This window comes from Lemur catta, chromosome 4, assembly GCF_020740605.2.
Source record: "Lemur catta isolate mLemCat1 chromosome 4, mLemCat1.pri, whole genome shotgun sequence".
Classification (NCBI taxonomy): Eukaryota; Metazoa; Chordata; class Mammalia; order Primates; family Lemuridae; genus Lemur; species Lemur catta.
This window is the reverse complement of record NC_059131.1, coordinates 59654234-59682056: the sequence shown is the minus strand read 5'-3', so window position 1 is coordinate 59682056 and position 27823 is coordinate 59654234. Positions and strand designations below refer to the sequence as shown.

Below are 27823 nucleotides of genomic sequence, written 5' to 3'. Positions count from 1 at the left end.
AAAAATCTAATAATTCTGGAAATTGTCCTAGAAGCTGTTGTTAGAATAGGGAATGGAGACTGTTGGTTTCTGCTTTCTGCTCAGAGGAATACTATCAGAAATCTGAGTCAATAGCCATCATGTGTTAATCCATACACACATATATAACATGGCAGCTACATGGTTTGTTCTCTGAAAGGATGTAAATGAGAAAATCCCCGCCATCAACAAACAAAAGAACCCTTAGGAGTCCTTCTGGTATCAAAGAGGGCTTTATACCCCTCCTGTTCCCTTTTCTCCTGCTCACAGTCAGAAAAAGAGCAAAGACAAAAAACAAAAGCAATTGAGAGCTCAGAACTCTATGGTTAAGTGAAATGCACTCTTGAAGAAAAAAAAAAAAAAGTATTTTTCTTTAGGGGACCTATTTTCCATCACATAACAGACATTAAATGTTTGAAATGGAAACTAGATTTCAAAAACATCAAAATGCAAAGTAGATCTTTCAATTGTTTCTTCTACTAAAAAACTTGTATGCCATATCTACAAATAAGAAATCAAGTACATATTGACCTAAACATGATATAGATGAGCCAGATATTTAGATTTACATTAATTGTACACAAAATATATTTATATATCATGTCATTAGGATTATGATTATGTCTTATCTTTTTTGAGCTAACATTTTCTGTTTTAAATAAAGACATTTCCCAATATATACTTTTTGCATGATTATGAAAACTTGCTAAATATAAGTGAATTGGATTCTCATATTCAAAAACCTTGTAAAAAGCTAAATTAATCAAATGATGAAATTAGGAGACTATTCACATGGTCATTCTTAAAATTACCTGTTTACCCTCCAATCTCCATTTATTTTTCCTTTTAGATATTTTAATAACTAGATGGTGTGGAAACGAACAGGAGGAGAGGAGTTATTTATATAGATCATGTATTTGGTTTAAGTAGTCCATGGCCATGTCGAGGTCTAATCAAATTGTCCTTACTGGTCAGAAATTTCGTTTCTGCAGATGGTACACCAGCACATGAGAGATGGGGACATTGCTTTTATGTAGCTTTGGCAAATGTTCTCTTTCCCTGTATTTACCAGACCTTAGAAGGAACAGCTAATGGAGGGGATATATTAAGAAGAAGATTTTTCTCAAAATTAAAAAGAAAAAATAAAGGGAAAGGGGAATGCGTAAGACCAATAAGGATGGTATTTGTTCTACAAAAGGAGTTTCCAGGATATTATTTTTAGTAGACCATTCACAAGTATATTTAGTAAAATGGAATTTAATTTAAATGTGGCTTTTAGAGAATACATACATTCCCTAAAGTGGCAAGATGGCAGAGCAAAAGGAGAGCAGACCTTAGTTAAAATTTCATTTCTGCCTTGAATACGACACTTTATTTCTGTGGCCTCAGTGTCCTCATCTATGATGATACTTATCCCGGAGAATTCTTTGCTGATGACACTTAAGGGATATCAAACAAAGGGCAAAGTGCCTACAACCCTGTGTTGTTTCTCTTCCCTCAGGCTTTTAAAATGAATAACATCCAATATATTTTAGCTGAGTGTTATTGAAAGGAAGCATGGAGTGTGAATATTTTGCCACTATGAAATAAAGAAAACAAGATCTGACCCTAATTACAGTCAAACAGAGTACTACTACACATTTCTCTGCTGGCTATGTCTCCCTTATTAAAAAAAAAAAAGTCAATAAACTATCATTTGAAATCTCCAATTGGCCTTGCTTCCTAATCAGCTTCTGCAGCCAGAGGCAGCAAATGTTGAACAAGGCAATAGGTGAGAATGTGAGGTTCCCAGAAATAGAAAGTGTAATTCTAATATGTAATTCACTAGAGGGAACACTTCAAGGCCTCCATTTATCATTTCTGAGTGGGAACCTCTATCAGGAGAAGTTTATTTGCATTTTCAGGGGCAAAATGTTCTGTCTTTTTTCAGAAACAGGTACCTAGCAAAGAGGGTATAAGGCAATACATGCGATCCAGTTTCAAATGGATGCAGAAACACTTTCAGCTAATAAAGCGCATCAACATGATTGCAATACTCCCCAGCCTTTGAGGTACCATGTCAAAAAATCTTAGCTCTTAGTTACCCCGACCCGTTTGATGAATTTGTTTGTATTCAGTAACCAGAGCTTGTTTTCTTTTCCCCATCTTCCTCACTCTTCCCTCTTCATCCACAAAGCAAGAGTTGGTTAGCATGTGTAGCAATCACCTTGGTACTTCTGTTTCTCTGACGTTTTAGATATAGTACTTACAGATATTTTCTGAGAGTTTCAAATTTCTAGGTTTTTTTTTTCTTTCTTCCCTATGCATTTCATGCATTCACTAGGCAGATGAGTGTCTCATGGTCGTTTATTTCCTACTTCAAAATGACATTCTGCAGCAACGTTCTTTGTAAAAAGCAACACGTCCTCCCTGCATCAGTCAGGGAAGTAGAACCAGAAGGAGATACATATTAAGAGATAAATTGTGAGGAGTTGGCTTAAATGATTGTAAGGACTCTCAGGTCATTCTGAAATCCGCAGGGTGTACCGTCAGGAAGGGCAGACTGAAGCTCTGGGCACGAGAAAAGTGACTACCACAGAAATTCTTTTCATCAGGGAAGCCTCAGCTCTGGTTTTAAGGTCTTTCAACTGATCTAATCAGACTTACCCCAATTATCCAAGACTCTCTCCTTGCCAATTGATTATGGACTTTAATCACATAAACAAAATAACTTCACAGTGTATCTAAATTTGTGTTTCTTGCATACCTAGAGATAGTAGGCTAGCCAAGTTGACACATCAAAAAACCATCATACTCTCCAAATAAAAAAGCTCCTTGAAAGAAATGAAAAGCCAATTATGGTAAAACTATCTTACGATATATTATATAATCATTGTTATATAGTCATTAAAGGTAATATTTATAAGACTTTTTTATGAAAGGAGACAAATGCTTCTTCCATTATAATGTTATAAGAAAAAGAAATAGTCAATCATAAAAATAGTGTTTATGTAAAAGTTCTTAGATGGAAGAGGGGCAGGAAATGATTCATATTAGTAGGATGAGATTGTCTTGTTTGTATTCTGTACATTTCATATATTTCAGTGGGCAGTTATTCTTTTTATAATAAATTAGTATTTGATTTATAAGTAGAATATGCACCCATATCCTCCTATATTCTAAACATACATGTATTGACACTCAGTTCATCCCTTGACCACCTGCTTCTGCCTGATTTTTATTGTTTCTTTTGACTTTGGCCTTCTCAGCCTTGTTTGCTTTCATGTACTTTTTACCATCCACTCCCTCCATCCAGCCCTGCTCATCTGTAGCCTGTAAGGGGAACAAGAAGAAGCTGTTTATGTTCATAGTCACCATGCAAGCTTGATCATACTGATCACACTCCCTCGTCATGTTCATACCACAGAGCAGAGCATTCACTTCCTTTGATTCCCATATGGGGGAAAGAAAAAAAGTAAGTTTATTTTCCACAAAGAACCTAGTCCTATCTTTAAATGCCTTTCAGTAGGGGCATGATGATCCTCATTTTACGTATAGGAAACTGAGGCACTGAGAAGTTAAGTAACCTGTCCAACTGAAGGAACAGACTCTTCCCACTTTAAAATAGTCTTTTTATAGGTTAACATGATTTTTGGGGGAAAATCTATAATTATTTAAAATTTCCATTTTTTTTTTTATTTCAGCTCATCATGGGGGTACATAAGTTCAGGTCATATACATTGTCCATGTCCCACCCATCCCCCCGAGTCAGAGTCCCAAGCGCATCCATTCTCATTCTCCAGACAGTGCGCCTGGCACTCATCATGTAGTCATACCTCCATCCCCTCTCCCCCCCACCTCCCCAGGTCTGCACCTTCAAGAATGACCATTCCCCAGAGGGTGTGCAACGCACTCATCATGTAGGCATACACCCATCCCCTCCCCCCACCCCCCACCCCAGTCTGATATCCAATTGGTATCCTTCCCCGATGTACATTTAGATGATGATCAGGGAAACCAGTTTTCTGGTGAGTACATGTGATGCTTGGTTTTCCATTCTTTGGATACTTCACTTAATATAATGGGTTCCAGCTCTCTCCAGGAGAACCAAAGAGATGTCGTATCATCGTTATTTCTTATAGCTGAGTAGTACTCCATGGTATGCATATACCACAGTTTACTAATCCATTCCTGGATTGATGGGCACTTGGGTTGTTTCCACATCTCTGCGATTGTGAATTCTGCTGCTATAAACATTCGGGTACAGGTGTCTTTGTTAAAGAATGACTTTTGTTCTTCTGGGTATATGCCCAATAATGGGATTGCTGGTTCAAATGGTAGGTCTACTTGAATCTGTTTAAGGTATCTCCATATTGCTTTCCATAGGGGTTGCACTAGTTTGCATTCCCACCAGCAGTGTATGAGTGGTCTTGTCTCTCCGCATCCACGCCAACATGTGTTGTTTTGGGATTTTTTGATAAAGGCCATTCTCACTGGAGTTAAGTGGTATCTCATTGTGGTTTTGATTTGCATTTCCCTGATGATTAGGGATGTTGAGCATTTTTTCATACGTTTTTTAGCCATTCTTATGTCTTCTTTTGAAAAATTTCTATTCATGTCATTTGCCCATTTTTTGATAGGATTGTTTGATTTTTTCTTGCTGATTTTCCTGAGTTCTAAATAGATTCTTGTTATCAGTCTTTTATCTGATGTGTAGTATGCGAAAAATTTTTCCCATTCTGTAGGCTGTCTGTTTATTTTCGTGACTGTTTCTTTGGCTGTGCAGAAGCTTTTTAATTTAATCAGGTCCCATTCGTTTATTTTTGTTGTTGCTGTGATTGCCTTAGGGGTTTTCTTCATAAATTCTTTGCCTAGACCAATGTCTGTAAGAGTCTTTCCTACATTTTCTTCTAGAATTCTAATCGTTTACCATTTAAGGTTTAAATCTGTTATCCCACCGTGATTTGATTTTTGTGAGAGGTGAAATCTGTGGGTCCTGTTTCAGTCTTCTACATGTGGCTATCCAGTTTTCCCAGCACCATTTATTGAATAGGGACTCTTGTCCCCAGAGTATGTTTTTGTCTATTTTGTCAAAGATTAGATGGTTATATGAGGATGGTTTTATATTTGGGTTTTCTGTTCTGTTCCACTGGTCTGTGTCCCTGCCCTTGTGCCAATACCAGGCAGTTTTAGGAACCACAGCTTTGTAGTACAGTTTGAAGTCTGACAAATCAATACCTCCCATTTTGTTTTTATTGCTTAAGATTGCTTTTGCTATACGGGGTCTTCTCTGATTCCATACAAAGTGTATAATTATTTTTTCTAAATCTGTGAAAAATGATGTTGGTAATTTAATAGGAATTGCATGGAATCTATAGATTACTTTGGGTAGTATAGACACTTTAACAATTTTAATTCTTCCAATCCATGAGCATGATATAGATTTCCACTTATTTACGTGTTCTACAATTTCCTTCCTTAGGGTTTCATAGTTCTCTTTATAGAGGTCCTTTACCTCTTTAGTTAAATATATTCCTAGATATTTTATTTTCTTTGTTGCTATCTTGAAAGGTATTGAGTCCTTAATTTGGTTCTCCGATTGAATGGTATTGGCATATATGAATGCCTGTGATTTGTGTGTATTGATTTTGTAACCTGAGATTTTACTGAATTCATTAATTAATTCCAGGAGTCTCTTGGTTGAGTCCTTGGGGTTTTCCAGATACAACATCATGTCATCAGCAAAGAGTGAGAGTTTGATCTCTTCTGTCCCCATTTGGACACCCTTGATTCTGCTCTCTTGTCTGATAGCTCTCGCAAGGACTTCCAATACTATGTTGAAAAGTAATGGGGACAGTGGGCAGCCTTCTCTGGTTCCAGTTCTGAGTGGGAATGCTTTAAATTTTTCCCCATTCAGTATGATGTTGGCTGTGGGTTTGTCATATATGGCTTGTATCATTTTTAGGTAGGTCCCATTTATGCCTATATTGTTAAGTGTTCTTATCATAAAAGGGTGTTGAATTTTGTCAAATGCTTTTTCTGCATCTATTGAGAGAATCATATGGTCTTTATTTTTGCTTCTATTTATGTGGTTAATTACATTTATAGATTTTCGTATGTTGAACCACCCCTGCATCTCTGGGATGAAGCCTACTTGGTCGTGATGAATTATTTTTTTAATCAGCACTTGGATACGATTTGCTAGGATTTTACTGAGAATTTTTGCATCTACGTTCATGAGAGAAATTGGTCTGTAGTTTTCTTTTTTTGTTGCATCCTTTCCTGGTTTTGGTATCAACGTTATATTGGCTTGGTAGAATGTGTTGGGGAGAATTCTATCCTTCTCAATATTGAAGAATAGTTTATGTAGGATGGGCACCAGTTGATCTTTGTATGTATGGTAAAATTCAGGTGTGAACCCATCTGGACCAGGGCTTTTCTTTTTGGGAAGGTTTTTTATTGCTGTTTCAATTTCAGTTCTTGATATTGGTCTATTCAAGAATTCTATTTCTTCCTGATTGAGCTTGGGAAGGCTGTGTGTTTCTAAAAATTTGTCCATTTCCTCCTCATTTTCCAATTTGTGTGCATAAAGATTTTTGTAATATTCATAGATAATGTCATGTATCTCTGTGGCATCGGTTGTGATTTCTCCTTTCATGTTCCTGATGGAAGTTATTAAAGATTTTTCTTTTCTGCTCTTGGTTAGTCTAGCCAGCAGTGTGTCTATTTTATTTATCTTTTCAAAGAACCAACTTTTTGTTTTATTAATTTCCCTTATAGTATTTTTATTGTCCTTTTCATTTAATTCTGATTTGATCTTAATAATTTCTCACCTTCTGCTGGGTTTGGGGTCAGTCTGTTCTTCTTTCTCCAGCTCTTTGAGTCTATTCATTAAGTTGTCTATTTGTAAGTTGTCTGTCTTTTTGAAATAGGCATTTATGGAAATGAATTTTCCTCTCAGGACTGCTTTAGCTGCATCCCATAGATTTTGATAAGTTGTGTCACCTTTGTCATTTAATTCAAAGAATGTTTTGATTTCTGACTTAATTTCTTCCTTTACAAAATTGTTATTCAGGAGACGGTTGTTTAGCTTCCATGACTTTGAGTAGGAATGAGAGTCCTTGTTAGGGTTCATTATTACTTTTATTCCATTGTGATCTGAGAAGATGCAGGGTATGATTTCTATTTTTTAAAATTTTTTAAGACATGCTTTATGTCCTAGGATATGGTCAATCTTAGAGAATGTCCCATGAGCTGATGAGAAGAATGTATATTCAGTGGATTTCAGGTAGAATGTCCTGTAGATGTCAGTCAGGCCCATTTGTTCTAGCATTCTGTTTAAGTCTACTATGTCTTTGCTTATTTTCTGCTTGGAGGATCTGTCCTGTGCTGTCAGTGGGGTGTTAAAGTCTCCAACTATTAAAGTGTTGTTGTCTATCATTTGGTTTAGATCGAGTAGGGTTTGCTTTATGAATCTGTGTGCACCTAGGTTGGGTGCATATATATTAAGTATGGTTATGCCTTCTTGTTGAATTGTGCCTTTCACCAGTATGTAGTAACCGTCTTTGTCTTTTATTACTTTTGTTGGTTTAAAGACTAAGTTATTGGAAATTAAAACTGCCACACCAGCTTTCTTTTGGCTACCATTTGCTTGAAATATCAAGTTCCATCCTTTTATTTTCAGTCTAAATGCATCTTTGGCGGTTAAGTGAGTTTCCTGAAGGCAGCAGATACTTGGTTTGTGTTTTTTTATCCATTGGCCCAGTCTATGTCTCTTGAGTGGGGAATTCAGGCCATTGACATTTAGTGAGAGAACTGATAATTGGGACAGATTTCTGTTTATCTTATTGGGTAGAACTTCATTGCTATGTTTTCTCTCTTGAGCCATTGTGGTGGTTAGAATTTGATCTTTAGCTCTTGGGGGGTCTTTGTTGTGATGATCCGTGTGTAACTCTCTTTTGAGTACTTCTTGGAGGGGTGGTCTTGTCTTGGTGAATTCCCTCAGTCCTTGTTTATCTGAGAATGTCTTAATTTCTCCTTCATATAGAAAGCTTAGCTTAGCTGGGTACAAGATTCTAGGCTGGGCATTATTCTGTTTCAGAAGACTGAGAATGGGGCCCCAACTTCTTCTTGCTTGTAAAGTTTCAGTTGAGAAATCTGGCGTAATTCTAATGGGCCTCCCTTTGTATGTTACTTGTTTCTTTCTCCTTACAGCTCGAAGAAGAGTCTCTTTAGTGGATATTTTGGTCAGTCTGACGACTATATGGCGTGGTGTTTTCCTATTTGCTATGAATCTACCAGGGGTTCTTTGAGCTTCTTGAACCTGTATATCTAGAGTTTTAGCAAGGCCTGGGAAATTTTCTTCTATTATGTCTTCAAATAGTTTATCCAGCCCTTGCTTATTATCTTCTTCACCTTCAGGGCTGCCTATAATGCTCATGTTAGGTTTCTTCACATAATCCCACATTTCTTGAAGACTCTGATCTTTTTTCTTATTTCTTTGCTCTATCTCTGTGACTGTCTTATTTAATTGGAAAGAGTTATCTTCGATCTCTGAGATTCTGTCTTCTATTTGATCTACCCTGTTCTTGAGACTTTCCACTGTGTTTTGTAGCTCCCTGAATAAATCCCTCATTTCTAGGAGTTCAGTTTGGTTTTTCTTCAATATTTCTATTTCTTTAGTGAATTTTTCTTCCAAATCCTGGATTTTTTTTGTGGTTTCTTTGTGTTGGTTATCTATTTTTTCTTGTATATCATTCAGCTTATTTATAACCCAAGACTGAAATTCTTCTGATAACATGTTGGTATTCTGAATCTGGTTTGTGCCAATTGGAGGAGAGTTGGTATTTCTCTTTGGGGGAGAGGTTTCCGTTTGGTTTTTTGTGCTCCCCATGTTTTTCCACTGAGCCCTTCCCATCTGGCTCTATCGTTAGATCTTTTCTCACAGCTTTAGTCTAGTTAACAGCACGTCTTATACTTTGTTCTTAGGCTGTGAAACAATCTAGGTATGTTGCTTCCTTTGTCTAGAAGGTGAGACTGTTGTGTGTTGTTTAGAGTTTTTTTCTATCTCAGTTGGGGGACTGCTTCTGATGGGTCCATCTCCAGAGGGTTGGCTTTACCTAAGACCAGTTTGGCAAGTTAAATCACTGTGTTGTGGACTTTCAGTTAGTAGGCAGGATTCGCACTATTTGCAAGCAGAAAGCCTCTTCTCCCTCTCTTTTTCTTTTTTTCCCCCTGTCTTTTGGTTCTTCCTCTGGATGTGTGGTTTCTGTCTCTTTCTGCAGGAAAGACACTGGCTAGGCGGAGGAGGCAGTGCCCTCACTCACTCAGTGCCCCAGCTGCTGCAGCTCCCATGGGCAAAGGTCTACACTGTCCCAGGGTTCCCAAGGTCCAGGCTCCACACTCTTGCATCTGGGGAAGCACTCAGTGTTCACACCTGGGAAGGGGACCTGGAGAGGGTCTATGGATCAGGGGATGGAGCCTCCTGGGGAGCCGCCTGGCACCCTATGGCTCTGCAGCAGTTAGACCTTGGCCCGCACAATTGCTGCTGCCCACCCGCAGATCACTGTCACTGGGGGGCAATTTTCAGGGTCCAATAGGAATCAGAGCTGGGGGTCTGGAGTGCTCAGGAGTATACAGTAGCTCCTGGGCTGGAGGGCCACCGAAAAGGAGAAAAGAAAAAGAAAGGAAAAAGAAAAAAAAGAAACAATATGAATAACAAGAAAAAGAAAAAGAGAAAACAAGAAAGAAAAGAAAAAGAAAAAGAAAAAAAAAATAAATAAAATAAAATAAATATATAAAAATAAAAAAATAAAAAATAAATCAATAACAAGAAAAAGAAAAAGAGAAAACAAGAAAGAAAAGAAAAAGAAAAAGAAAGAGATAAAAAATAATAATAATAATAAAAATTTTAAAAATTAAAATAAAATTAAAAAAAAAACCCTGTTATTCCGCGATCAAGAGTCTTAGCTCTTTCCCGCTGATGTCTCCCGTCCACAGAGTTCACACAGAGCCACGGCTCTTGGCGTTGTGTCACGGGCTATGAAAGAGGGAGCTGCGCGGGGACCCACGTGGCCCCCTATGGATCCCTGACGGCTAAGCTGTGGGAACCAAGATGGCGACCGTGCACCCGCCGGTCACGGGCGCTGGGGGAGAGTGTTCAGAGCTCGGCAGGTGCCAGGGCCCACAGCAGCTCCCTGGCCAGAAAGCCGCCGTAGGGGAAGAACAGAGCAAAAAAAAAAAAAAAAAGTCCCGCTTTAATATTTCACGCTCACGGCCCCTCGCCTTGGTGCAGGTCCGCGTCTGTCCCTTTAAGAGATAGGGCACCGCGGAGACCCGCCAGAGTCCAAGCTCCTTTCCGCTTATGTCTCCCGTCCACAGAGTTCACACAGAGCCACGGCTCTTGGCGTTGTGTCGTGGGCTATAAGAGGGGGAGCTGCGCAGGAACCCGCGCGGCCCCCTATGGATCCACGGCGGCTAAGCTGTGGGAACCGAGATGGCGACCGCACGCCTGCCGGTCGCGGGCGCCGGGGGAGAGTGTTCAGAGCTCGGCAGGCACCAGGGCCCACAGCAGCTCCCCGGCCGGAAAGCCACTGTAGGGGAAGAACAGAGCAAAAAAGTCCCGCTTTAATATTTCACGCTCGCAGCCCCTCACCTCAGCGCAGGTCCGCGTCTGTCCCTTTAAGAGATAGGGCACCAAGGAGACCCGCCGGAGTCTAAGCTCCCTCCCACATATGTCACCTGTCCTCGGAGCTCCACGTCTCCCGCGGTGATTCTGCACCAATTTCAGCCAGATCCCTGACCGAGTGGATGTGGGGGTCAGTGGGGAGATCAAGCCGCTTTGCTGTGGGGCTGAACCCGCCCCACTCGCCGGTGAGGCAGGCACGGCCGTCCCGCACTCCGCTGTCTGTCTTCCGTCCCGCACTCTCCAAATTATCTCGGTCTGATTTCCCACTCGCCTCTGTTTTTTCTTGTTCTCTGTGTTCCACGGTGATTCTCCGTGGGTTCACACTGCCGTTCCTGTGGGGGAGCAATCCTCTAGCGTTGTGGCAGGTGGAGATCCATGCCTTCCTCTCCGGGAGCATGAATCCAGGAGGTCACCTCCACTCCGCCATCTTGCCGCCAGCCTAAAATTTCCATTTTTTACCTGAGTTGTTTATACAGAAGTGTTCCTACAGCTCTTCTCTCCAAGAGATTATGTAAATGTATTGGGAAGATGGTTATCACTATTGGCTTTAGGGGTGAACATTGATCTCTGCCTTTGTTGCTACCATTGATGACAAGCCAGAGGCTACTGTAACTCACATTCTATTCTCTTAGCACAGGCTGTCAGGACAAGATCTGGGCTATATGCCCATTGATCCTGATAATCCTACTCACTTTAATTTTTAACAGTGTTTCAGGTCCTCTTGGGCCTGGCTGTGACTTCCAGTATTCCTGGCAAGCTCATGGCAAGGCCATTGTTCTCTCACAGTGGTGATCACACAGGCAAGCTTGCATCCCAGAAATATCTCTTCTATACTACCCAGGAGCTGAGGGAGAAGGGCAGACACTTTCTCTGGCTCTGCCTTTGCCCAAACATGTCACAACAACACATCTGCTCTATGCAGCCAGCTGACAGCAGCAGAAAAAACTGGAATCAAGGCACACATCATCTGCTCTGTGCTTCTACCTCAAGTGCTCTGACTGGATCTACCTCTTCCCTTTGAGAGTCAACCCAAACCTAGGTGAGTGAAGATTTTTGTGCAATGATCTGTCTCAATGGGAAAGCCGAAAGAAAAAACAGAAAACAAGAATCATGGAAAGTAGAGTGAAGGTTATTCATTCACTTGTGCTATCATTCATTCATTCATCATATTTTTTATGCTATATTCTATATAATTCTGTCACAATTAAGAGTATACTCTTAATTTGTATTTTCCTTGGTGGGATGTGCCATAAGCCTACTAGTCATTTAATATGGTATATGCCCATTATAGAGTTATTAATAGCATTATGGCTAGTAATTACAAATAGGTATTATGCATCTATGGTAGCTTATGTTTAATCATGAGAGCAATCCTTGTTTGAATTAGTGATCTTATCTGCTTATGTTATCTTATTTTATTATTTTATCTTATTTTGTTTCAGTTGTATTGTGTTAGATCTTTGAAAACCAGAGTCCCCTTTTTGCTAAATTGCTACATAATCACATGATTTAGAGGGTCACTCAATTCATGTTTCTGGGTATCAGTTCGTTATCTGGAGATTCAGTTGACAACTTGAAAAGTCATTTTTAGTTCTAAAAGCCTATGATACTTTTACTTTAAAAATCCCATTAGAATTTTGACTTCAAATGCAATAACACTCATCAATCCTGCCTGGGCTCTGCAGATGGTTCTTTATAACCTTCAGTATATCTGCAGTTGAATGATTTAGTGTTGGTGTATATCGGTTTGAATTAAAGAAAAAGGAGAAGAAGAAACAGGAAGGAGAAAATATACCAATACAGATTCTATAGGCATTAATTTCTCAGTGTTAGAATGGGTTATGTGCTACAAGAAGTTTATGAGAACTTCTGTTTCAAACCCCTGTGTTGTAATATTGATTTTCAAAGAATAATTATTATTTGTAGAAATAATAATGTTATTTGGAAATAACAATTATTTCCAAAGAATAATTCCAGTTTTGACAGGACTTGGAAATACCTGAGTAACCTTCCCACATGCCTATGGGGCAATTATACTGTATCAATTTACTGTATACTGTACAATATACTGTACTGAAACTACATTTCCCAGAATTCATTCCCTGAATGGTTTTAGGTCTGCGTTGGCCACAAACAACAACATTTTGCGTGAAGTTTGGAAGACAGAAGTAAAGCAGTAGCCGTATCTTTATGCTTCAAAGTTCTATGTAGGGCTTCAAATACTGTGGCATCTGGCACATGTCACTCATTTGTTAGCTTACTTTGTAAGTATAGGGTAACATCTGATCCTGTAGCTTCCTCACCTTCCACCGATTCTTTTCTTCCGGCAACTTCCAGTTCTGAACTGCATGAGTGGTCAGGTCCCTGGTGAAGGGCATCAGCCTCCCCTATGAGCCATGACATCTAGGTTGGAGATGGTGAGAAACACACGTGTTCCAGTTTGTCCTCATGTGTTTCACTTTTTCCTCATGCTTTTGCACAAAATACCTTCTTCCCCAGTTGCCAGTCTGGCTGACGTTTATTTATTTTTATTTTTTTTAATTTTTTTTTACTTTTTTTGGGGGGGTCATCCTTGTGCGGGGGCCATGCTAATCTTCTCTGTATTGTTCCAATTTTAGTATATGTGCTTCCAAAGCGAGCACTGGCTGACCTTTAGAGACATCAGATTCAAAAAGAAGCACAGAACTTAAATCTTGCATATCTTCCTTTCTTTCTGTTCTGATAGTTATGTAAGATTTAATCCAAATAATAAATCCCTTATTCTAGCTCTATTCTGTCCGATGTGATAGCCACTAGCATATTCAGTACTTAAGGGTAACTAGTCTGAATTGAATGTGCTATGAGTATAAAATATACTCTAGATTTCAAAAATTTAGTGTGAAAAAAGGAAAATTGATAATATTACATGTGATTATATGTTGAAATAATATTTTTGAAAATATTGTTTTAGAGAAAATACATTAAAATTAATTTTCTTTCTTTTTTGATTTTAAAATATGACTACTGGAAAAATTAAATTGCATGCACAGCTTACATTTGTGGCTCGCATTATATTCCTACTAGATAGGGCTGTTCTAGATTTCTCATAGTAGTTTTCATTCTCTGATCAAAAACTAAATATCTTTAATATCCCCTGTTCCCTATAGAGATGAATAATATTACAGAAAGTCCTCAAATGATATTTAATTGTTCAATTGTATTTGAATGTTGTTTTTCATATGATCATACTGTAAGAATGGTGAAGTATAATAACATTCCCTTCCATGGTCTCCCCCAAACAATCAATCTCAACTTAGAAAATTGTCTGTGGGTAAGTCTTTAGTTGACTATATCATTCTGAACAGTGGATTCATTAATTTATTTATTCATTCAACAAATATTCTCCAAGTACCACCTTAAGTATCAGTTACTCTTCTAGGTACTGACTGGTTGGAGGGAAGGAGGCAGATATAGCTTTGAATATGATACAAAAGCATTCTGCTCTGTATGAAATCAGTATGTCAAAGAGATATCTTCACTCTCATGTTATTGCAGAGCTATTCACAAGAGCCGAGATATGGAATCAACCTAAGTGTTCATCAACTGATGCATGGATAAGGAAAATGTGGTATATATACACAATGAGGTTTTAGTCAGTCTAAAACAAAGAAGGAAATCTTTTCATTTGCAGCAACATGGATCAACCTGGAGGACATTTGTTAAGCTAAAGAAGCCAGGCACAGAAATACAAATACCATACAATCTCATTTATACATGGAGTGTAAAAGATGAAATGCATAGAAACAGAGAGTGAAATGGTGGTTAGCAGAGGCTGGGGGATGGAAGGAATGGGAAAATGGTACTCACAGGACAAAAAATTTCAGTTAGACAGGAGGAACAGGTTCAAGAGAATTATTATTGTGTACATCATGGTAACTACAGGTAATAATGTTATATATTTGAGAATTGCTAAGAGAGTAGATTCTCACCACAAAAAAATAAATACATGAGGTAATACATATGGTTAAATAGCTTGCCATTCCACAATGTACACATATATCAAAACATGATGTTGTATACTATAAATATATTCAATTTTACCTTGTTAATTTAAAAAAATAAAATTAAATAATTAAGTAATTTTTAAAAAATAAGGGGCCCTACCTTGATGGAATTTTGAGTTTAACAGTGGAAGGCAGATCATAAATTCTCCTGAGCAAAATAAGAAAGAATAATATGATAGTGACTTGAAAAGGTTTTTTTAATATGATTTGGAAAATGGTCATTTCTTTTCCAAAGTATTAAGAGATGTAAACTTATATTGTAATAAAAGGAATTAATTTATTGATACAAAAAGTTTACTTAAGCAACAAGGAGGAAATCATGGAAAACTATGAATACAGAAGAGGGGTTGACTGCTGTTGATAATCAAGATGTGACTAATCGGATGACAGAACTAGCATGTTCAAGTTTAATGTTAAAAATGCAAGGCTTACCAGAGTCTTAACTTCATTTTTAATTCTAGACAGAAAGTAGAGGATCAATTATAGTTTTATGAGCAAGTATGAAGGAATCATACCTCTTGGTGCTTTTAAATGTATGTCTTAATATTTAATGTGTCCATAAGATGCTTTGAAGGATGTAGTTTATACAATTAGAACATTTAAGAGGGATGAGTCATAGCTCATGAATCATGTTTGTAATCTCTTTTGAAATTCAAAATCATTAGCAGACTTTCAAAATGCATGTTCAAGTTCCAAGGAAAATGTGAGAGGACAAACCTCTCATCATAAAGAAAATAATATCATGAACATGTTTCAGAGAAAAATAGTATTTCTTATAGACTTCAGTGTTAAAAATCGTACGTAATTGCAAGAAAAGAAATTCACTGGATCTGACATTTTTCCTTTGGGTTAGTCTATGAGTTTTCTATGAATGGTGTCAGCTTTCTACTTGCGCCGAAAACATTCAGCGGTTCATTGCCAAAGTGGTTTTGACAAACTTTTTCATTGTTGCCAATTCTCCTGGTGGTGTGCTCTCAGCGTTTGCCTTTGAATTTCAAATGGTTGTAAAACTCCAGGGGTTCACACTCTGTGAATGAAACAAGACAAGAAGATGTCAGCAAAACTGTTTAGCTGCATTTCATCATTTTTTTTTTCCTTCTTGGCTCCAATGTGGCTTGAGACCTGGCATACTGTATGATACAGTAAAGTGTTAGACAGAAAGTGCTAACCCAGTCAGAAACAGTGAATCCTACAAGGCAAAAGTAATAAGCTACTAGAAAGGCATTGCCGACGCCTTGTCATGCCTTCAGGCCTAGAAAACAATTATAAAAATGGTACATTTGGAAATCACTGTGTCCCAGGCAGAAGCAATAAATTGACTGAGTTAATGTGCCTGATTTGACTACTGATACAAGCATGAGCTAGATGGCAAATACACCTCAACAAGAAACACAAGAGTTTAGTCTGTATCCAGATGTTATTCAAATACACAACTGTTAGGCATTGCATTGCCAACATTTAGTGAATTTAATCCTTTCAGCCCCTACATTATTTGCTTCATGGTGACAACTGCAGCAACCTCATTCAAAAGCTTAACCAGTACCACATCAGTGGTGAAATCCCGCTGCTTACAGTTACGCTAGCTTTTTAAATAAAGCTAAATTATTTCAAACATGTTGAGGAATCTGATTCATATTTTCTATAATAGCACCAGGATTCTGCTTTTAGGAATTCTACCCGAGTCCAAAAAAAATGTAATATGTAATAGATTATATTAGACAATCACAAGAGAAACCAGGGTTCGAGGTTTTACATGTCAACTTTCATTTAGGATGTTGGGATAAACATAAATGTGTGTACCACCAATTCAAGTAGGTTTCTTGTAGTTATGAGGGCTTAAACATAAAGATTGTCATTTGAGATGACATTAATATACATTAATACCACAGCACATCTGAGGTTTTCATATATTTCCTTGTTTTGTTTTCTGCTTCATCAGTGCATCTGGCCAAACATGATAAGTGGTTGACTAAACAACAGGATCCTACAATTGCTCACTTTTGTGTGGTTTATATTTTCCTTCTGTATTTCAATTTGCTGCAGGGAAGATTAATACCTTAGATAATATATCTGGAATGCAGTAAAAGTGTGTATTTTCAGTGAATGACTCAATTCATTGAAGGAACAACGAAGCTATATGAATGCTCTCTTGGATGTAGGACAAAATCACTTAACCTCTGTCGTGTCTTTTGTAGGGTGGTGTAGGTTATGGAGTTGCACTCAGCAGCTGATTTCAGGAGAGTAATTAGGAAAAGAGCCAATTTTCTATTCACTGAACTCTTTCTGAAGCAGAATAAAAGACATACAGCCTTTCTTTTCCACTGACCCATTGCAAAAGTCTGTAAATGCTTTGCTTTATCCTGTTCCCTTAAGAGACTCTTGAATGGTGAGATTTAGTTGCAAAAATATACAATAATGTGCCAGCCAAACGTACAATTTATTAACATACTCATGTTGCCATTTTAGTAGACGGGGAAAGGACTATGGCAGATAAACACTTTCTCAGACCTCTTAATCAATTTTTCGTTAGCTTTCTTATAGATGGAAATGCCTATTTCTATTTATAGACTTTCATTGCTTTTCAAATATATTGTTTCACATGGGAAAAGAATTTGATCATACAGACAATATATCTCAGCTGATTTTACGTGCATGAGTGCTATCTTCATATTGATCTTTTTAAATTGCTATCATATTTTGTGCTGTGTCTAAAGGCACTCAGTGTTTCTTTTAATATAATATACAAGGGAACCTTGATGTTCACCTCCTCTTTTCACTAACAATCCTTTGTATTTCTTAGTCTTACTTCTCTTAAATAACAGAATAGCTGATGTGTACACATTCCATCTTGTAGGTGCAAAAACGTCTTAGTCTCCTTTATTTTTTGTAAGAAATGTTCTAATTCTCTTGAGTTTTCAGTCTTCTCAGCTCTTCCAAGTTAAAACTGGATCTTTGTTTTTAACTCAAAATATTCCTAAAAAAGGTAAAAAAAGAAATAAAAAATAAAAACCTCTGTGATTTAATCCTAGTGGGGTATTCTTTCCCTCCTCAAATCTGCATGTGAGGGGAAGTGTGCATGGGCGTGTTTGGCCAGAGACACATGTGGTACAGCTGCTGCACTTTGGTCCTCTAGACCTTTACTGGTCTATACAGGGGCCAGGTGGGCCCCATCCTCTTCTCTTTGAGTCAGGCTCTGGTGTCCACTGAATGTTGGCTGGTCCTGCCTGTTTCTTGTGAGTGGCTTGTTGCCACCTGACATAGAGCAGTGGCAAGAGATCCAATTTTGTAGTTCCTGTATTCCAATCCCAGACCTTTCTAGTCTGCCAGTTCTGTTACCATACTCCATGACCCTCCAAAGTCTAGGAAACTTCAGTTTATTTTGACATCATGTTGGTTCCTGGAGGGCTGCTCTTCAGACCAACAGTTTACACATCTGCCTTAGCTCTAACCCCTCCACACCTCAGAATGCCGTGTAGAATACAGGACTTTGCTAAGGACAATCGTTGTTGGTACTAATGTTATAGTTTTCTTCTCTTTCCTCTATCCTATCGACTAAAATAAAATTCTCTGGAAGCTCTACTACTGGAAAGATAATATTCTTAGTAATATTTCTCAACCTTTTTTTTTTTTTTACCATGGCCCAGGGAATATCTCTTTGATATTTGATATAGTAAAAATGAACTTTGGAACTTAGAAAAATATTTTTCTCAGCATGGCCTAGACATAAAATTATTGTAATTCTTTGGATTCCCAAAATATTAAGTTTGAGATTAAAAATGACCAGTAACCCTTTTATTCTAGGCCATATTGTTTCCTCTTGAAGGAATGAATGCCTTTTGTTTAGCAGCTATAAATTATCAAAAGAGCATGATTGAAAAGGAAACAAACATATATGAGAAAATATTTAAAATATATGTAATTTGGGGGGCTTGACATATTTATTCATTTAATCATTTGGATTCTGGATTATAAGCTACCCAGATCTGGCTCCTCTGTTTACTATGTAATTATAAGCCTTACTTGCTCTCTTTGTGCCTCAATTTCTGTGTATGTAAAGTAAGGACAATAATAGTATCCACGTAATCACACACAAAGATATTATTAGTAAATGAACTAATTATTAGTAAATGAGCTAATTAATTGTAAATGAACTAAGGCTTATGATGTGTTTAGAATCCTTCCTGGCATATTATAAGCTCTATATAAGTAGTTAATAATATCGATAATGACAATGGTAATAATAAGCAAATAAGATAAAAAGTTTAGTTACTAAAACACACACACAGACAAAATTCCATCAACAGGAAGAAAATAACATAAATAAGAACATAAAAATCTGAAGTTGAAGCCTAAAGGAATTTTGGAGCCGAGAAATTGGACATATTCCTTTATTGCAAAATAATGATTAGACATAAAAAAACAAATTAAAAAATAAATAAAAATTAAACTGAGTACCCACTATGTCAAGTCTATTCTAGGTATTGGGGTTACCACTGTAAACAAAATAAGTTTCTTGTTCTAAGTTGCATAAATTCTTGGTGTGTGCAAGAAGGCTACTAAACAAGTAAAAGTGAATAGAACAAATTAAAATATTGATAAGTACTCCAAAACGTAAGCTAAATAAATAGTACAGGTTAATGTGATGAAGAGTACCAATGGGAGAGGTAGAGATTAGATGCCATATTCGAGAGGGCATCTCTGAAAAGGGGCCTTTTAAGCAGAAACCAAAATGATGGGAAGAAGCCAGTCTTGGGAGGATGTGAGAGCAAAGACACCAAGGGAACACCAAGGGCAGAGAGAGAATGAGCTCAATGTTTCCAAGAATCACAAAGGGCTCTGTGGAGTGAAGCCTTGGGAGCTAAAGCAGAAGAGCGACACATTCTGTTTTATGTTTTTAAAGGAAAGCTTTAGCTGCTATGAAAAGAATAGATCGCATGGGGCTAGTGTAGATGCAGGTATACCATGTAGGAGGAAATAGTTGTAGTTCAAATGAGTGATTGTGTCAGCTTGGACAAAATCAGCAATAGTGGTAATTGACAGAAAGAACTACATATCATGAATCTCGAAAATGAATTTTGACATTTGCTGAGGAACTGCATGCAGGAAAAAATGAGCCGCTCCAGCCAAGAGTCAGACATCTACCACACTTCTGTCATTAGCACATAGTTTTTCCATGTTCTCTTTTATACATGAGTAGAACCCCAACTTTCACTACTTGTTGAGTTGCTTTGGGGTCCCCAGATTCTAGTGGATCTTATACTGGCCAGCAAATTGACTCTAAAAGGCTACTGAAAAGGGAAATTAATGTATACATTTGAAAAGAGGCTAAGTATATGTTTGAAAACAGGACTCACAATGTTACTCGAGAATTACACCAAGTGTGACACTGAAGACATGAAAACCATCATGATGTTGATTCTAAGACAGTAAAATTTCGAGTGTACATTTTATACATTGTGTAGAAGAAAATCAATCAAGCACCATTAATATAAACCTTTACTGAAAATGCCAAGCATGAAAAGGCTCCAAATGAACATTCTAACTTGGGGCAAAGGGCAGAAGGTTTTAAGGAGGTTTAACAGGAGGTCTGAGATGAAGTTCAGCTAGTTTTAAGAGTAGTTTGTCATGGATAATTCATGAAAAGGAAGGAATTGTTTGTGCAGATCACCAGCTATCATTTAGACAATAACGATTTGTCAAGAGGAGTTGGGATAAAGCAGTTCGGAGCTAAGGTCATGTCGAAGAGGGGATGGGAAAAAGGCATGGGAAGTACTATGGAAAATTCTCTGTTCTTCTGTGTCTGTCAAGATTGCATTTTGATTTCTAGACTACTTTACATGAACTCTGTTGGATATGGAGGGGTTGATTTTGTAGTAAATATAGATGTAGAGAAGTAACTATGAGGGCAAGGAAAGAGAGGGCTCAAGGATGGTACCTTGATTTGGGGCTATTCATTGATTCTATTATTACCTGCTGTCTCCAGAGAAGTATTAACGGAAAATTCTGTCACGCAGAAAAAGGAATGTTTGAGCCACTAAACTAATACATGCACACACTGGCTTGGAAAAGTTGTACTGCATTCTGATGAGGCTGTCTTGTTGAGACAGCAGGGTAGATCACATTCCTGGGAATTGGGACCTAGACTCTCCATCCAATCTATTAATCATTCTAGACTTCCTGTCAGTTATTCGTGGAAGAAAGTGTGGTTTTAAAACAAAAATCAGAACTCAGAAGGTAATTCTAAGGCAGGCTGGAGAAGAGCTGTCTTCTCTCTTTGGGCCTCACTCCTTTGAATGCAGATTTTAAGGAGGGCTGGTGCAGGTTTCTCTGAAGCAACTTCTGAGATGACACCTACCACAGCACTGAAAGTCAGTACTTTAATGCGGCTGGGTTGAAAGCTTCAGAAAACAAAACGGATAACATTAATTAGTGAGTTTAAATATACTGGACATATCCTCTTTGCGTTATCCTATAGGCTTAGGAAGAGAATTTTGTTTTTGTGGCTTAATTTTTGTTGTTGCTTAAATGTCTCAAACTGTTCTCCTCTGAGTTATAAGGTAGATTCTCTTGGAATAAAGAATTAATAAGCCACAATGCCTTTCCAAGGGTAAAAAATTCCCAGTAAATGAGAATTAGGGTATTCCCTTGTGAAATTTCTCCCAACTGCCACTTTGAAGAAGCATGTATTGATTTCAAGAAACTAAAAAAAGGAAGCTTCCTGGGACAAGGAGCACAATCCAAATAATAGCTATAGAGAAAAAGAAGAGGAAGATGGAGGAATGGCCAAAGTCATTTTAGTTATTCTACTACTCTTCGGATCTGCAAGTTTCCAGAACAACCCAAGATATGCACCTCTCTTTGGCTCTGTGTTTCACAAACTACAAAATGATGGGTCAGTATAGATATAACTTCTATCACTTCCCACTTAGGGCATCCCCTTTTACAAACAGACAATACTACACCTTTGCAGTCTCTTGTCCCTGAGGACACTTCGTGTCAAAAAGTAGAGATTACTTAATGATCTCTCCATTCCTTTCTCATCATAGATACAACCACCAAGACTAAAAGCATAACCATGCTCAACCTTTCTGTTGCCAGGTTTGCAGGCTAAACCTGTTTCTCCCAAGCTATCACTTCTTATAACCCTTGAAATCTGAAATACCAGCATCTGTGTCACGGAAAAGACCACACAATTACTAACACTTTATTTCTCCTAGAAATCCTGTAAGGCAGAGAAGAAGATAGACTGTACGTTCAGCCCTGAAGAGGAAATTGCTCCCTAATGAGGGCAAAGCATTCTCCTGTCCCTCAGCTGCCCCCACAGGCTCATTCACAGTTTTGATTCCGGGTCACACTTTTCCGCCTATGGACACAGTCCCAGGCTTTCTCCATCTCAGCCATTGTCTGAGGCTTTTGTCCATGCATCAAGTTAAATGAAGCTAAGAAATCAAAAAAATCACATAGGTTATATTTTTCACTTACCTTCAGTAACGTGTAGAGAGGAACGATCTATTGTACAGTTTCCTGGCTGAAAGAAGCTATTATGATTGTCCATTTAGTTCTATCCATAGTACATAGGGCTGTCACACTGCCCTTGGGCACCTTTAAACTGTAACGACTTAGTTTTAAGATACAATAGAAACCACCTAAAAATGGCATATTGAAGCAGCTTTATAGCAGTTTGAAATCTATATCATATAATTGTTCAAAATGATGATTTCTTATTTGAGATTCTGAGATGAATGGGAAATAGCGACAGGTATGGAAATTCTAAACAGTGTGCTGTGGAAGGCAAAACTGAATTCAGTATTTTCTGGGTGGAGACAATTAGGTGCATCAGGTATGTGCGGATTCTTTCCACTGTTTTAACAGCTTAAGTGACTCATGTTTTAAATCTGCAAGGCAGAAATGTACGGAAACTTCAAATGCCCTTCTATCACTCTCATCACTCAAAACAGAGGAGCTCTCTGTTAGCCTGCCTAGGCTAAATATATGTTGATTATATAAAATTGAGAGAAACTGTTTATGTACCTTACATTATCATTTGCAGACTCCTCACCAGCCCTTTTGTGTGTGTGTGTGTGTGTGTGTGTTTTCTTTCTTGGGTTTAAGCATTTTTTTACAGCCCCAGGATTGGCCCCCAGAGAGTCTTAAGTCACAGGCATCATTACTGTGTACCAGTTGCTCAAGTACATCTTGAGATTCTATCAAAGTATTTTCTGAAATTGTTCACATGAGAATTGTATCTCCTCCTGGGATAGGAAATGAAAAAAAACATGTTAGGGCAAGTAGTTACAGTTCTTATACTGTTGAGTAATATTCTTTATGATAGTGATTTAATTACATTGATTTATTGATTTTGCTGCAGTTCAGTTTGAAAGTGTTTGGGATGAGTCATAACCACAAAGGGACTGTAAGTCAGGACTGACTAAAAGAAGCTTTAACTTATGCCTGATGTTAAGAAAAAAAACAGAAAAGAAAAAAGAAGAAGGAAAAACTGAAGGAAGAGTAACTAGGGATTGTGGCAATGACTCTTCTTCTTTTTTTTCCTTTGGATTGTTTTTTTTCTCCAAAGGAATACACATAGATTTTATAGCAGTGAGTCCCAGGCTTCAGTGTGTACAAACAGCTCCTAGAGTTTCCTGTTAAATGTGCAGATTCCAGAGTCTCCGCCTGGAGTTTCTGACCTCACAATTGGTTGTTGTTATTATTGTTGTTATAGTTGCTGTTTTGTGGTATGTGTTGTGATCGATCTGTATGTTTAGTCAGCACTCAAGTTGATTTTTATATGGATAGTACAGAGACCGCACATTAACATTTGCCACATCTGTAGGTGCCCCGATACTGTGTGCCAGGTCCCTGTGCTCTCTAGTTAAACTAATGATGTAACCCTGTAAATCTACATAGACCATAGTAAGGATTAAACAGAACACACAGGATATCAGGTAGTGCATTGCATGTAGTAGATACTCCATAGAATGTTGGGTCAATTTCTCCTAGCTCCTTTACCAATCACATATCCTTAAACATGACTTAATGAGTTGTTTGTAAAACAGGGATTGTGTAAATTAGTAGACTGAGTCAACTGCTAATGTGGTCTCAAGGAACACTGCTTTGAGTTTTGCTGAATCTCATGAGATAGTACCTCAATTTGATTACATCATTTTAGGATCTCAGATACATCTTTTATTAGTGTTGTTCATGGGTGATGAGGCCTGTGCTGGAGGACTGAGTCATGCTAAATAAAACATTCAAAAATCTAAGGTAAATAAGAAATTGCTAGATCATCAAACTTATAGTGAGAAATAAGACATTTATACTGGCAGTTACACCAACATATTTACAGTCAATGATCTCTGTCCCTGTATTTGAACTGCACGGGAACCAAGAAAAAAAAAATCAGAACTGAAAGTAATAATTTGCTTCTAGAAATCACTGTCAAGGAGAGATCATAAATATTTGAAGCCCATTTGATTGGGCTTCATAAATTGATGGTTGCTTGGGGAGAAAGGAATCAGAATGAGGAAAATTAGGTTAATTAAAATTTTACTGACTTTGGAATAAGATGTTCTGAGAAAGCAACTAAAAAAGTCTAGTTCTGCATAAATACTCAAAATAACTTGAATACAACCCATCCTTTAGCTCCAGCTCCTTCTTCCTTGATGAGGAGCAGCATTTCCTTCTCAGAGTGTGCATCTGCCAGCCTTGATATGTGCTCTTAATTGTCTGCTGGACTAATTAAAACATTGACAAGTTCCAGCAAAGCATCTGCAGGAGTCAGTCTCTAAGAAAAACATTGCGATAGGTGTGAATCTTAGGCCAATAACTCAGTTATGCAAAATATATAATTTGGTTTTCTATAACAACACTTAATTTTATTTTTACACTTTATCTCAGCAGATTGTAAGGAAACTTTTCATCAATCATTAACATCACTGTACATTTACTCCCAGAGAATATTATCAGAGGTATTTTGCTCCTAATGCCCTGCTGCAATCATAAGTGATTATGAAGTTGTTTCAACTGTTCAGGCAAGAGAGCATTTGTATTAAGATTTCACTTAGGAATTAGTGTAGCTTTATAGTCATTCTTGTTTTTTTTCTTGAGATTTTTAGTTATATATGTTGTTTAGCAAAATTTTACTTTATTTTATGTAATCATTAAGAGTTGGTTTCTTTCTACAACTCTTCAAAGAAGTAGCCCCATTTTATAGATACATATATATATGTATATATAAAATATTTAAAATAATTCTTTCTTTGTTTTGGTAATCTACAAAAAGAACATTTTACAAGACACTAAGCAAAATTATGCAGGTTGACACAACTTTCTTTAGTGAGACACTGAGAATCTCTCATGATTAAGGTTATTTCTTTAGCGATTGCCCAAAAAAAGATTTGGCAAGATTTGGTTTAAGTCCATGAGCTTTTTAAACCATATTCATCTAAACCACCAAAATTGATCTAAGTTATACTACCTTACAGTTCAATAATTTTCTCTATTGTAGTTGCCCATCTGAAGTTTATTACATCTATTGCTTGTTTATGATAAAATTTTTAATTTCCAGGATTCCTAATTGGTACTTTTATATCTCAGCTCATTCCAGATTTATATCTACCTGTGTTTTGTTCCATAATTTCCGATTTGTGATTTATGAATATTATTTCTTCCTTTATATTTCTGAATACTTTAAGGAGATTCATTTTATGGCCCTTTTAAAAAAAATGCTATGTTATCTGCATACCCTCATAAGTTTATTCTCTCTTCCTGAGTATTTTAATGATTTTTAAGTTACTAGTTTTTCTTTGTGCTTTAGACCTTGATATGCCAATTCATCTTGAATAGGTGTTTGTGTGTACATGGGCACATATTTATTTTCTATTACCCATGCCCAACCATCTGTGTTTAGTGGTTTCTACCCTACAAATTGAGAAACTACATTTATATTGGAGTTTCAGTGTTCTCATCTTGTACACATATCACAATCAAGTTCCTGAATCTAGATGGCTTTCCTTGGTACCAATAGAGTGGACATCTGTATTCCCTCCAGCTTTCCTGGGCAGCAACCCTAGGCAGTGACTGTGGCTTTTTTATGTCGACTTTTGTGGGTGTTTCAAGATTTCTGCATGGCTCTTTCTCACTGCCACATACAGGATAGCTTGGTAGCTTCTACTTTGATAGTCTTCCAACTGCCTCCAACAGCTTTTGATCTAGAAAATTCACAGCTCTGTCACTCAGGCTCCATTTATTGTTGTGAGTTTCAGTCCCACTTGTGTTTCATTGAGATACCTATATGGTGTAAAAATACTTTAGCTATCAAATGCCAGGTATTTAGAACTAAGGGAGGGAGAGATTTCACATAAAGGTACAACAATATCTTGACAAGAATTCACAAGTATAAATATTCTGCATTCATAGTTCTTTTGAACACAAATTCAAAGGCAAAAAAATGCTAAATTGAATACATTGCTCTAGACTATGCTACCTTTCAAATATGTATAAATTTAACTTACAAGGAACATTAATACAAGGAATTATCTAGGTATCTCTTTCAATTCAAAATTATTTCTTCCCTTTATTATTGTCTCTCTCCCCTACCCCTCTCTTTACTTATTTATTTAATTTTTTAGAAACAAGATGTTGCTTTGTCTCCCAGGCTGGAGTGCAGTACCCTAATCATAGCTGCCTCAAACTCCCGGGCACAAGGGATCCTCCTTCCACAGCCTCACAAGTAGCTAAGAATACAGGTGCATGCCACCATGCCTGGCTATTTTTTAAATATATTTTTTGTAGAGAGAGGGTCTTCCTACATTGCTGAGGCTTGTCTTGAACTTCTGGCCTCCAGCAATCTTCCTGCCTCAGCCTCCAAAGTACTGGGGTTATAGACATGGGCCACAGTGCTTCTTTTTGTTTCTTTTATGCATTTTCTGAACTTTATTTTCATATAGCAAACTTTAAAATTTAAAAGTTGTTTCTCAAGTCAAATTTCTCCTTATAAACTTGTCTTATTATCGGGGGTTCACAACGTCCCCAATAAAGATAGGGTCCCCTGGCAGAATGTGTTGCAAGAGATGAAACAAACAGAGACACAGACACAAAAATAGCATTTAAAAGAGCAGAGAAATCAGGGGACCACCAGCACTCTGGTGCCAAGGTGGCAGTGACTGAAACCCAGCATTTACTTTTTATTCTCTTTGCCATGCTGCACAATACAATGATCTCATGTGAAAAAATCATGGGATACAATGATCAAAGGTCTCAGGGATCCCCCCCAAATCACAAGGTGTCCTAGCTAATTTGCTTTTCATTTCTAGAAGTGAAAAACACATAATTCTTTGGTAGGTACAACCCTTTTGATCAAGGTAAACTAACTAATTTTATCCCAAGCTCAGTCTGTACACATGGATATCAATCTTCTGACTTCAGTAGCTGTGACCCATTTGATCAAGGAACAAAGAAACTACATGCTTTCCACTGGGAGACTGGCTTTACATTAACTGAGGCATTGTAGAGAGAAGGGGAGGGAAGGAACTTGGCCCAGTGTTCTAACAATGGAAGCCTTAAGACCCTTCTCCTGGGCTGACATATGGCAATCTACCTCTACATCCTTGAGAAGTTTTCATGTCAGGTCGCTCCGCGGCTTTTCATGCATGAGACCCGTTAGGCTCTGAGGTTGGAGCATACTTTGCTGTACTCCCAGATCACTGATATATGTCCCCCAACTAGGCAGTTAACATCTGCCCTTATTTCAGGCTTCTGCTCAGGCAGTTCCTTCACCTCCTGTCCTCTCACAGCCTCAGACATAGCATTCCTGTCTCAGTGGTCTTAATCCCATCATCATATAATACAGACTTCTCAGTCATCAGGTTCAACTCTGAGGTCTACCATTGGAACGTTCCTCTTCATTCAGTTCAAAATATCAGGGGGATGGTTTGAGCAAAGAGTTCATTTTCCTAGTTGGGTCAGGTGACCATTGAACGTGGATAGAATGCTATAAAATAGAGTTTCCTAACCTTTTCCGAATAAAACTTTTTGTGTATTGTTGTTGAAAGTAGGAGGAAATCAATTTTGCATGTTCATCAAAATAGCAGATCAT

At 37.7% G+C, this 27823-nt stretch overlaps 1 protein-coding gene and 1 non-coding gene across 2 annotated transcripts in view; one reads left to right on the top strand and one right to left on the bottom strand.

Moving 5' to 3' along the window:
* LRRTM4 (leucine rich repeat transmembrane neuronal 4) overlaps nucleotides 1–27823 on the top strand; it is a 685545-nt gene that overhangs the window by 454177 nt on the left and 203545 nt on the right. The gene's annotated exons all lie outside the window — the stretch shown is intronic.
* LOC123637562 lies at nucleotides 13222–13326 on the bottom strand. Its single transcript, XR_006734930.1, has one exon. It is a non-coding gene; the product is annotated as a U6 spliceosomal RNA (small nuclear RNA).